The sequence below is a fragment of the Balaenoptera ricei genome, chromosome 1, assembly GCF_028023285.1.
Source record: "Balaenoptera ricei isolate mBalRic1 chromosome 1, mBalRic1.hap2, whole genome shotgun sequence".
NCBI classification, from domain to species: Eukaryota; Metazoa; Chordata; class Mammalia; order Artiodactyla; family Balaenopteridae; genus Balaenoptera; species Balaenoptera ricei.
Window position 1 is genome coordinate 185,565,567 of NC_082639.1, and position 13,765 is coordinate 185,579,331.

At 33.3% G+C, this 13,765-nt stretch overlaps 1 long non-coding RNA gene across 1 annotated transcript in view; it reads right to left on the reverse strand.

The window, feature by feature from the left end:
• Positions 1-8,459: 8,459 nt before the first annotated feature.
• The window catches only part of LOC132354220 (uncharacterized), a 41,198-nt gene continuing 35,892 nt past the window's right edge, over positions 8,460-13,765 (reverse strand). The window contains exon 4 of the long non-coding RNA XR_009499211.1: positions 8,460-9,243. This is a non-coding gene — a long non-coding RNA (uncharacterized LOC132354220). The remainder of the gene's footprint in view (positions 9,244-13,765) is intronic.

Genomic DNA, 13,765 nt, shown 5'->3' on the forward strand with positions numbered 1-13,765 from the left:
ATTAATATTCATAGTGCTAAAATACATTTTATAAAAAAAGAGAATCTAAAATATGTGTACCTGTAGTTTATAATAATATATTACTTTTATTTATTCAGTTTAAATGATTTCCTCATTAGATTCAAATTTTGGATTTCATTCTTTTTTTAACAAATAAATAAGAAGAAAATTAAATCAAATTCCTCTTGCCAGAAGAGAGAATCATATTCCTGTATTGAGTCTCTTTCTCTTACTGAAATGTGCAGCAATAAATAGACTGTACATTTTTAAATGTACAATTTGATGCGTTTGAACATGTGCATACACCCGTGAAACGATTACCACCCTCAAAATGGTGAATATATACATCACCTCAAAGTTTCCTTAAACTATTTTGTAATCCCTCCCTCTCATCCCATACTCTCTCTACCACTAGTTAACCACAACCTCCTTTCTGTCACACTAGATTAATTACTTTCTCTAGAATTTTAAATAAGTGGGCCTATATGTTATGACCTTTTTTGGGTGTCTATCTTCTTTCACTCAAAGTATGTATTTTAAGATTCATCCATGTTGTTGTGTGTATGAACAGTTTATTCCTTTCTGTGGCTAATTAGTATTCCATTATACTGATATACTGAAATTTGTTTTTCCAATTATTGCTTGGTGGACACTGTGTTGTTTCCAGTTTGGAGGTATTACAGTTCTCTTAGGTAATTACCTGAGTGGAATGGAGAGATCGTACGGTAGGTGTGTGGTTTAACTTTTGAGCGAATTGCCAAACTCTTTTCCAAAACGGTTATACAATCTTACATTCCTTCCAGCAGTGTATGAGAGTTCCAGTTCCTCCATAAGCTCACCAATACTTGAAATAGTCAATGTTCTTAATCTTAAACATCCTAATAGATGTAGAGTGGTAGCTCGTTGTGGTTTTAATGTGCATTTCTCTGATGTCTGCTGATGTTGAGGATCTTTTCTGTGTTATGTGTCTTCCGTATATCTTCTTTCATGAAGTGTCTGTTCAAATCTTTTGTCCAGTTTCTTTTCCATTGGCTTGCTTGTTTTCTTATTTTTGAGTTTCAAGAGTTCTTTATATATTCTAGCCCTTTACCAAATATGTAACTTTCAAATATTTTATCACTGCCTTTGCTTTGCTTTTCATATTCTTAACAATATATGTTGAAAAACAAACGTTTTCAATTTTGATGAAGTCTAATTTATAAATTTACTCCTTCATGGATTGTGTTTTGGTGTCATATCTAAGACATTTTTCCTAATCTAAGTAAACAAGTATTTCTTCCATTTTTTTTTCTTCTAGAAGTATTAGAATTTTAGTTATATTTAGGTATAACACTTGTTTTCAAGTGATTTTTGTATTTGGTATGAAGTATGGCTCAGGATCCCTTTTTTTTCCCTTTGACTAGGGAAATCCAGTTGTTCTAGCACCATTTGTTGAAAAAACTATCCTTTATTCTCTGAATTATATTTGCAACGTTGTCAAAAATCAGTTATCCATTTGTGTTAGTCTCTTGATCTATTTGACTATCTGTATGAAAACACAACATTGTCTTTGCTCTTTTAAAAAAATTTTTTTATGCTTATTCTTGGCTATTTGGCTATTCTAGGTCTTTTGCATTTCTTCATGAATTTTAGTATCAGTTTGTCAGTTTCTACAAAAAAAGTCTCCTGAAATTTGGATTGGGATTACACTGAATCAAGAAATCAATAAAGGAAACATTGACATCTTATCAACATTGAGCCTTCCAACCCGTGAAAAAAAGATGTATCTCTATCTTTAGGTAGGCCTTCTTTAATCCCTCTCAACAATGTTTTCTGGTTGTCAGTGTGTGTGTCTCACACACCTTTTTTCAGATTTACTCCAATGGATTTCATATTTTTGATGCTATGCAAATTATACTGTTCAAATATAAATTTCAGTTGCTTGCTGTTAGTATATAAAATTGAAGTTGATTTTTAATATGTTGATCTTGTATCCTGTAATCCTGATAACTAAACAAACATTAGTTTTATTAACTTTTTGAATATTTCATTAGAGTTCTGCCTGTATGATCATTTCATCTGCAAGTAATGACAGCTTTACTTCTTTCCTGTGTGGATGGCTCTTATTTATTTTCCTTGCCTTTTGGCACTGGCTAGCACCTCCAGTTTCATGGTGAGCAGAAGTGGTGAGAGGAGTCTTGTTTCTGATCATAGGGGCAAAACATTCAGTCTTTCACCATTAAGTGTAATGTAAACTGAAGGTTTATGGAAGATGTCATTTATTTGCATTGAATGCATTCCCTGCTATTTCCTAGTTTGCTGAGACTTTTTATTGAGAATGAATATTTGATTATCAAATGCTTTTTCTGAATCTGATGTATTTGTCAATTGATTTTTTTTATGTTAAACCAAACTTTCATTCTTGAAATAAACACTACTTGATCATGATATCAGCTTTTTTTCATATATTTTTATACTTTATTTGCTACATTCTGTTAAGCATTGGGCTGTAGCTTTGGACTATTTTCTTATAATGCCTTTGGGTGGGTTTGGCATCATGGTTATGATGTCCTCATAGAATGAGTTGGGGAATATTTACTCCTCTTCAATTTTCTATAAGAGTCTTTATAGAATTTGTATTATTAATTCTTTATAAGTTTGAATGGATTCACCAGTAAATCTATATGGGTCTTGAGTTTTATTTGTGCAAAGTTTTTAACCACAGACATGTGTGTATTCATGTTACCTTTTTCTTCCTGAAAGTTCTTTGGTGTTTGTGTTTCTCAAGGAATTTGTCTGTTTAATGTAACCTGTTGAAGATTTTGGCAAAATTTGTTGATACTTTTCCCTTATAGTCTTTATAGTATCTGTGGAATTGCAATCTGTAGTGGTGTCACTTCTGTCATTCCTGGTATTAATAGTTGTTTCTTTTTTCCTGATCAGTCTGACTGGGTGAGTTTCAATTTTATTGCTTTTTCTCAAAGAACTAGCTTTTTTGATTCATTGGTTTGGTTCATTGATTTTTCTTTTTTTTCTGTTGTCTGTTTCTATGTCCTTGATTTCTACTTTAATCTCATTTCATTTCTTTTGCTTACTTTGGAAATAAGTTCTATTTTTTCCCAAGTTTTTTAAGCTGAAAGCTAAGATTATTGATTTGAGATTTGTGTGCTTTACTTTTTATAAAATTTTTATTGGGGTATAATTGATTTGCAATGTTATGTTAGTTTCAGGTGCAAAGCAAAGTGAATCTATTATACAAACACACATATCCACTAGTTTTTAGATTCCTTTCCCATATAGGCCATTACAGAGTATTGAGTAGAGTTCCCTATGCTACACAGTAGGTCCTTATTAGTTATCTATTTTATATGTAGTAGTGTGTCAATCCCAATCTTCCAATTTATCCCTCCCTCTCTTTTAACCCCTGATAACCATAAGTTTATTTTCTACATCTGTAACTATTTTGGTTTGTAGATAAGTTCATTTGTAGCCTTTTTTTAGATTCCACATATAAGCGATATCATATGATATTTGTCTTTGTCTGACTTACTTCAATCAGTATGAGAATCTCTAGGTCCATCCATGTTGCTGTAAATGGCATTCTGTGTCCTTTTCTAATATAGGCATTTGAAGCTTTAAAATGTTCTCTAAATACTCCTTTATAGGCAACTAACAAATTTTGCTATGTTCTGTTTTCATTTTCATTCAGTTGAAAATACTTTATAATTTCCCTTGTGATTTTTTTGATATAAGCAATATTTTGTAGTATGTGATTTAGTTTTCAAATATCTGGGGATCTTCCAGATGGCATTATATTATTTACTTCTAATTAAATTTCACTGTAGTGAGAGAACATTCTTTTTATGACTTGAATCTGTGCAAATTTTTGGAAACTTTTTTAGGGCCCCAAATATGGACTACCTTGGCAAATGTTCCCTGACACCTGAAAAGCATGTCTACTCTGCTGATGTTTGGTGTTGTGTTCTCCATATGTCATTTAGATCCATGTGATTCAAGTCTTCCACATCCGTGTTTATAGTCTGTCTACTTGTTCTTTTGATTATTGAAATTTCTAACGGTAATGGTGGATTTATTTAATTCTCCTTGCAGCTCTATCACATTTTTCTTCGTGTACTTTGAATTCTGTTATTAGTGGGAAAAATTAGGATTATTATTTCTTCTTGATGACATAATTTATCATTCTGAAATGCTCCTTCTTAGCTCCTGTTAAACATCTTTGTTCTGAAATCTACAATGTCTTTTATTAATACAGCAACTACAGCTTTTATTTTACTGTTGTTAGCATGGTATGCTTTTTTTCTCTCCTTTCACTTTTAACATACTTATTTTCATTTAATATGTGTTTCATATAGGTGGCATGTAGATGACAATCTCCACCTTTTCATTGGAATGTTTGTTCTATTTACATTTAATGTGATTGTTGGCTTATCCAGGCAAAACTTCTTAGGGTTCATTCTCAGTGTAACAGAATACATTTCATCACTGGATTATAAATCAAGATATGTGGGAGAAAATTGGTGTGAGAGAAGCTCAGAAAAGGTTTCCAGCACATTCTTTAATGCTTCGCTGGTCAAATAGTTAAGCTAGACTGTGTGACCAATTATATCAGTTATACTAGGTATAAGCCATCAATCCATTCATCTCTAAAAAATGTAGACAAACAGCCCTGAATACCTCCAGGGAGTTTCAAAATTTAAACAGTACATTAAGTCACCAGATAGTCCATCTCTTCCCTATGTTGGCCAAGCGGTGGTATCAGACATACAAGTATGCCCAAGGACAAAAATATTGCTTCCAGGGAGTTTTCATTTCTAAGGAAAACATTTGGTCTTTCACCATAAAGTATGATGTTAATTATAGTTAATTATAGCTTGTTTGTAGATGTCCTTTTCCATCCCTTGGATTCTGATTTGCAACTTTTTTTTTACATCTTCTGTATGTATCTCTCATTACATGTATATGGTTTCTGCTACCTACTTGAACATATGGAATATAGTTAAAATAGGTATTTTAATATCCATGTTTACCAATCTTGTCATCTGTATTGTTTTGAGGTCAGTTTTAATTGATTATTTTTCCTGTTTATTTTGACTCATAGCTTTGTTTCTTTGAATTCCTGTTCATGTTTTATTGTATGCCAGACAATGCGAATTTTACCATGGTGGGTGCTAAAATATTTTTAAGTTGTTTTGAGCTTTTCCTGGGATGCAGTTACTTGTAAATATTTTATTCTTTTGAAGCTTGTTTTAAGCTTTGTTAGACCAGATCAGATCAACCTTTTGTCTAGGACTAATTTTGCCCGACTACTGAGGCAGGGCCCATCTGAGTTCTCTAACCAGTACCCTGTTTCTTACAATGATTCTTCACTATGGTTGGTGGGAACAATACGTATTCCTAGTACTCAATGAGATCTGGTGATTGCTCTGCTTTTTCCTTTAGGGTTTCTTCCCTTGTGAGTCAGTGTTCTCACACATGTGTGCTAATCAGGACTCAGCTGAGGACTGGAGGGGGACCCACTGAAGATCATCAGAGTTGTCTCTTGGTGTAGTTTTGTCTTCTCCAGCACTCTGCCCTGAAGGCTGTGACACTTTCCCCAGAACTGAGGGAGATTGATGGGCAACATCTGAGCTTCCCCTGTCTATGACTCTGGAAACTCACTTTAGACATTGTCTGGGGCAATTGTAGTCACCTCATTTGCTCACTTCTCCCAAGAATCAGTGTAATGTGCTGCTGTTTAAGGTTTGAAGTCTATTTTTCATCCATTTTGTTTGGTGTTATTGTATTTTAAGGTGGGAGGGTAAAACCTGTGCCTTTTACTCCATCTTGGTCAGAAGTAGAAATCCATACTCCAGTCTTCTTATACTTACTGCTGGCATGTTCCATATATATATACATACATATATATGTGTATATATATATATATATATATATATATATATATATATATATAATATATACATTTCCCCATAATTTACTTTCATCCTATCTTTTTTATTTATATTCAATATCGTGTCTTCTGTAAATAGCATATGATTGGGTTACTTATCTATTTTGACAGTCTTTGCTTTCAATTGGAGTATTTATACCATTGATAATTTAATTATTGCTATGTTTCAATTGTCAACTATAATTTTACTCTTTTCTCTGTTCTACTTGTTGCCTGCATTTCCCTGTCCCTCCTTCCCTTCTTATTTTGACTTATTTAAATATTTGAGGAGTTCCATATTTACTTATTTATGGCTTTTAGCTATACCACTTTACCCTTTTTGTTTTTTAGTGGTTTCTCAATCATTGTTTTTATATTGTTTACAAATCTAATAATCTTTATATAACAGTACAGCAGTCCCTTTATTTAGCAATCACTTTTTCTTGATCTTTGATTATTTTGATTAAAATTGAACTGATTTAATTTTTAGTCTTAGTTACTAACTCAGCTAGTAGGACTAGTTTTATCATCTAGGATGGAGGGTGGGGTCAAAGATCTGGGTTGGTATATGATTGTGTTTCGGGCACAGATTTTATGTGAGGACACGGGATATGAAGATCATATGATTTCAGGAAGATTTTACATAGCTAGTGATATATATGATGATTCTTATTTTCTTAATAACTGCTGTGAACCCTAATCCATTTTCTTCACTCGAAGTAAGTTTTGCAGTGTTTCCTGGTTACTATTTAAATTTGCAAGGCCTGATTGGATTCAGCTGATCTCTTTATGCTTTATTGAAATTTAATAGCATCATATTTTTGACATATTATTTTTTAATGACATTCCATTTCAATTTTACATTTCTTCTCTGTATTCTCATAGCTGCACAACCTTCAGCAATTATTTAATTTCTCTCAATCTCATTTTCTTCGTATGTAAGATGGTAATGGAACAGGTTCCGAAAAATGTTATGAGCATTAAATGAGGCAATACATGTCCAGTGCTTAGCTCAGTGGCAGATGGATCATAATTTTAGCTAAAATTGTTATTAGTAAAAAAATGCTGTTATTGACCTTCATATTAATGCAAGGACTTTGAGTTTTCTTTCCTAATGAAAGAACTCCATTTGTGATGGTGTGTTCACACACTCTCAGTCAAGTCTTACTGGGATACACAATATATTTACAGTGGCTTTCCTTGCTAAATTGTACTGTGTCTCAGATAGATTGCCCTAACATGATCTGAAAACACCCTAGTGCACATGGGTGTTTTAGTTCACTTCATTCACTGAACCTTCATCATATGTCTACATTTTTTTCTCCTACTTACTGCTAGGTGTTGCTTCTCCACAGATGGAGTGAAAACGACCGAATGTTCTTGTTTGGTTTGACTTTTTGAAATAATTTATCCAGCATTGACATAGCATCATTAACTAAAGTAGTAAAAGGGTGTAATGTGAAGTACAGTGTTTATTTGGTAGCACTAAAGGAACAAAGAGTTTGAATTGGATTGAAGTGAAATGACAAGGACTGTTTATGTGTTGACTTTGTGGGATGCCCAAAATTATGAACAAATAATAGCTACCCTAAAATCAAATATTACTTCTGATAATTCTTCGTAATTTGAGGTGCATGCAATATTTGATTAAGTTTTTATTGAAAATAATAGTTAATTCCTCTTGCAAACACAGTCTTCTCATTCATTAGAAACTTTAGTAATTTTCAATGACACTTCAAAATTGATCCATGGACTAATGTACGAGATTCCAAATATTTAACATGTTAAAGCTCACAGAATCACAAACTTGGTGACTGGACAGGGCACATGACACCAAAGCCAGACTTCATTTGTCATAAGAGTTAAGAGAGATAACCATTCCGAACTAGCTAGTAATGAAAATGCTACTACAAAAAAATGTGCATTAAAAAGCTTTCCGGCATAGACTGTTATTAATTCTGTGGGGATCATCAGGATGGAATAACTGTAAAAGTTTTAACAACTATTCTTATTAGCACACTTTCTTAAAATGAATTATTATTTAATGAACAAACTAGAGCAGTTTGGAATATCAGTAGAACTTTAACTCATTCAGTTCTTGGCATTTTAGGCATTGGAGCAGAGCAGTGAAAGGATTTTCTGCACTTACGATGTGTACTTTTCTGTTCCCATGTTGTATGAGCTTCAGCTTTAGATTTCCACATTTTTTTGTTTGTTTTAAAGCTATTCTTTAATACTCATTTAATGTGTTGGACCTAATCATACAGTCATGGTAATCTATACTTGAGTAAAGACAATGGAATTGGTCTCACAGCTGAAATTTAATTTTGTTCCAATCATTACAGAAAGCAATAAAACTTCAAAGTCATTATAAAACCTGGCAAATGCACCTATATAAAAATGCACATGTGTCATATTAAGATATTCTTTCTCTTTTAGAATTAAAACTAAACTTCAATAAAAAACTTAAGTGAACCTTTATCATTTATTATAAAAATAGACAGAGATGAAAGGTAATAATACAAGAGACCTATCCAGTTCTTTGACCACTGCTATTTGTATACCTTTTATTCTTAATATTTTTGAATACTTACCAATTCATAATGCTATTTAAACCTGAAGGGGCACTTTTAATATAAGTCCAATTCATTTTGGCTAAGTATATAGTATCTTTTTCCAAGGATGCCTAATCAATTTTCATTTAAAGATAGAATCAACTAATAATTAATTCTCTAGAATCTATCATTGTCGGGCAGATAATTTATAACTAGGGTTGCATTTCCACTGAAACAGAGTCATGCATTCACAAAGATTCATCAGTGCCAGTGATCGAAGGCAACAGTGGCTGAATTGTTTCGGAAAAATAATTTTCTACAAACTGATTTCTGCATATTACCATTCTGCAGTAGAAACAGCATCCCAGTAATTTTATGTTAATCTTATGAAAACAGAAACCATTCTGACTCATGGTTTCTTCAGAAACTAGCTTTACGTGCTACACTGATAAACATTTTCAGGACAGGCCATGCAAATTCTCAGTCCAGATCCCATGTGTGAACTTTCATGAAGGTGTATATAATTTCCATATATTCACATTCACTGGTTCACGTTGTAAATCCCCTGCCAGTTCAGCTCCTTCCTCGTCTCAAACACGTATTCCATTAGAGCGTTCTCAGGAGGGCTTATCAGCAGAGATGGGAAGAACAAGCCCCATCTGGAGATCCTGTATTTATTTTCCATGTTTCAGTGTAGCATATTTCTTTTTTGTGGGCTGTTGGTATTTCATGACATTCAAATGTGCATATGAGTGGCTTTATCTAAAAAAACAGGAAATGTGGGATATTAGAAGAAAATAAAATTATATGGTGACACAAAAATATCCTTCTTATACTGGGTATCCTTCTTACACTTATATTGACCTCACTTATATTACATTGTTGGCGGCTACTTTCAAAGGTATACATCAACATTTTCTGCCTCTTTCATCATTTACCTTATCTAGTACAGAACTTCCTGCCTAATAACCTCTTAGCATGTTTCAGGCCCACTGTTTAGACTTGCTCATACTGCTTTTTCAAATGTGCAACTAAGTTATATCATTTGGACTCCTTTAAGCAGCAAATAATCTTGACTCAAACTGGCTTAAATGATAAGGAAAGTTATTGTTTCTCATCAGAAATAGTTCGAGTGTCATCTGTGTGTTCCCATCCTCTGTTGACTTGGTAACACCAATTCCAGGTCCAGATTTCCTATCTGGATACAGCAACATCCCTAGGAAAATGGGGCTGGGACTGTTTTCCTCTAACTATACCTTAGGAACAGTGGATACTTTCCCAGAAGTCTTACCCTACAGATTTTCTAACATGTCTAACAGACCAAAAATGCTCATAAGCCCATTATTAAACCAGTCACCAGCCAGGGAAATGAGAGTCCCATAATTGAGACTCATAATTAGAGAAATCAGTTTGTCATTTCCTGTCGCCACGTACAAGAATACTAAAACATCTTAAAACATTGAGGCAGCAATCACAATTTAATTCATATATTAATTAGGGAGAAACTTATTTTTAATAATGTTAGGTTTTTAGGTTTTTACCTAATGGAAGATGACCTGTTTCTCCATTTACTGTTGTCCTGTTTTGTCATTTAACATAATTAAGTAGTGATTCTGCAAGAGGGTCTTTTGGCATTCTTTTTTATTTACTTTGACATTTTATAATTTTGCTGATTTTTGTTAATTCCATATCTCTTTGGTTAATGGTAGCAAAAAATGATTTATAGTTGAATTCTTATTGTTCTGATATTTTTAGTAGAGCCTTTTAGGTTTCTAATGATATAATCTCATCATTTATCAAAAATGATAATGTCACCTCCCACCTTTTGTATAGGATTTTGTAATTCAGTTTCAGTACCTTCTCTCATTGCATCAGTTAGAAACTTCTCATCACTATTCAGTGTCAGAAGCAATAAGGGTCAGCCCTGTCTTCTTTCTGGTTTTATTGAAACTGATTTTAGTAATCTTTATTAAAAGTAGACCTTTACTTTTGGTTCCTACCTCAGTACTTATTGGACTTGGAAACTTTCTACTCTACCATGCTTAAAGATAGCTCTGGTATGGCTCAAAATTTATCAAGTTCTTTCTAATGGTTCTTCATAAACTTGATCCTTAAATATTTTAGTAAAAGGAATTTTATTGACAGGTATTCTAATGATTGAATCATCTTTTTATTCATGGGATAAGTCCTAACTTGTCATGCTGCATTATTCTTTTAAAATGCTGCTGGGCTTTTTTGTTAATCATGTATTTATAATTTATCATTTGTTTTTATAAATACAATTGAGATTTTTTCCTTTATTAGTTTGTGATAAGAGGTTTGCATACTAGCATTGCAAAATAAGTTGGCAGGCAGTCTGCTGTATACGATGATCTGATATATTTTCATATCCAAGGAATTATCTACCACTTGAAAATTAAATTTCAATCACCTTGCATTCATTAAATAAATAATTTTTAATAAAAAGAGTGACCTCTTACTGAAACTTTCAAATATTTTTTTTTAGTAAACACCTCAGCATTTCTAAATAATATAATTTTACTGCTCCTTTTTTGCTTAATGAGGTTAAATATCATCTACTGTCATTTCTATGGAAGATGAGGATTTAGCACACTTTCGCCATCACCCTCTATTTCCATTTCTTCTATAACCCCAGTATATCCTCTATCGTGTGTCTCCTTTCCTGGTTTATCCTTGTTTCAGAAATTGATAGTACTATGTAATGAAGGACCTCATGAGTTTTTACAAAAAGATGGATTTTATTCTATATGAAATAGGGAGCAGTTAGAGTTTTTTAGTAGAGGAATGGCGTAATCTGATTTCATTTTGAAAAGATCATTCTTTTTATTGTGTGGAGATATTTTAGGAAGCCAGAAATGGAAGAAAGGAGATCACATGGGGAGCTATTGCAGTGGACTACGTGATAGAGGGAAGTGGTTTGAATAGGGGAGTAACACTGGACACGAAGAGAGTAGACAGATTTATAGTTTGATGTAGAAGTAGAGTCAATGAGACTTGTCACGGATTTGATGTAGGGGCTGAAGAAGAGTCCTCAATGATGACTCCCAGGTTTTTGCTCACAGCAAATGAACGTACTGCCATTTTCTCCGATGGGATAGACTTGGGAGGAATAGGTGGAAGTGGGTTGTGGGTAATTCCGAATTCTGCTTTGGATCTGTTTATTTTGAAATGCCTGTTGTGAACTATATTTAAGATATTCTTATTTTATCCCATCTTTGTGAACATCCCTTCTAAGTTTTCCTTACTGAATCTTTTTCCTTTTCCTTGTGAGGTTTCATAGTATTTTGCCTGTTTCTCATTCTACATCAGGCACAGTAAGTTCTGTTTCTTTGAATTCATCCCTTATCCACATTCCTTTCCATCTGATGCTTCAGCTGTATGTAAATATCTGTACCATGTGTAAATATCTATAGGTTCTCAAACAACATCCTCTTGTACAGTTTTTGCACCAAAAACCTCTCTCCTTGAAACGTTGTTACTGATCTTGACTACTGAAGAACATCTTTGAAGCCCCCAGATTAAATATTTTAAATTAGAATATAATTGTCTCTAGAGTTTTTTTTTTGTTCTCCTCATAAAACTTTCTCCATTACTACACTTATTTTAATGTATTGTTATACCATTATCCATGTGACCATCTACTAAAGATGATGAGCTTCTTGGGAACAGTGGTTGTGTCTTACGCACTCATTGGATGGCACCTATGATAAGCCAGGCACACTTGTGGAGGAGCACAGTGATGTTAATGGCCCATGACTCCAAGGACCTAACAATTTGGTGTAAAGAAAATAACCAAAAGCTGTCAAATAGAGAAATAAAATACAATGGAAAACATAATAAGGAAAATCAACATCTTTATGAAGTCAGGTAAATTCTCTCTGAGTATTAGAGGAAGTCATCCAGATGTGATGCAAGTTGACCCACAAACTGGATGCAGGCAGGCAGAGGCACCGCATCCTTCCCCCATTCTTAGAATGTATATTCTGCCCAGGGTTCCCACAGCTGCGACCTTTTCAAGGACACAGACTCCAGAGAGCAATGTGTCCTTGAGACCATCTGGACAGTAGATGTGACTGAACCCTTCAGACCTCCTAATAAACTCTTAAGGTTCTGGAGGGTGGGCGCAGAGATCCACTCATCATGCAGCTGCCCAAGACAAGCCTGGTAGGTTCCCTTGCTTATTAAAACTGCTGTCTACAAATCTGGAGTGGTCTGCCTCTTTCTTTGGTCTCTCCTCCTTCTTCTGTATGGGGCCCAATTTCAGATGTCACACAGGAAGCTCCTGAGTTTGCAAACCAACACTGAGGGAAGCCTAATGAAGAAATGTCTTGAAGATTGAGTATAAGTTGATTAAACCAAGAATGTGATCTAAGGGTAGGCAGTGTCCTAGACAAGGCGACGGCAGGTGCCAGGTTCCCAGGTGAGAGAGAAAGCATAGGTATTGAAGCAATTAAAAATAATTAATTGAATTTGAATTCAAAGAGAATATGTAGCGAGAAGTATATTTGGAACCAAGCTATAGATTATACTATGGATATTTTAAAATCTATTTTGACTATGTTAAATCTGAAGTTGCCAGCTTTTTGTTTGTAAATATACATATGTATCATGACCAAATTTTTCTCTAAAATGGTTTGATTTTTCTCAGTTGCTTTCCCTTGTTTATGACCTTTTTTTACATTTTTTGAAAATGTGGTAAAAAATTGAAAGATTATCTAGTTTCTGTGCTATTTTAGACAAAAATTTAATGTCTTAAAGACATGAGGGGACATTTAATATTTTAAAGAAGTATATGAATGGGAAAAATAACACTATTTTTTGTTAGATAAAAAGGAATAAGATACTAACGGTTTTATCTATTCACTTATATATTTCAAGCACCTGGCACTTAGAAGATATTCAATAACTATTTGTTGAATGAATGAATTAATCCAGGGTAAATACCTTTATATGTAACCATTAACTTCTTTGGATTAGTTTCTTTATCCTAAATTTTCAACTGGACATATAACAATTGCGGATACCATTTAGAAAAAGGCAACATAAGCATTCAAATTTTTTATAATATTAAACAAATTGTTTTCACTTGTGAATCTTTCTATCTTTGGACTGCTTACATTCTTTACATATTTGCACTGAAAATGACCATAATAAAATGGAGTCTGTTTTGTGTATTTTAACTTTATAGCATAGATATTTAGTAATTTTATATGTAAAATACATTTTATAAACATTTTATGATTGTTCTATTTACTATAATTGA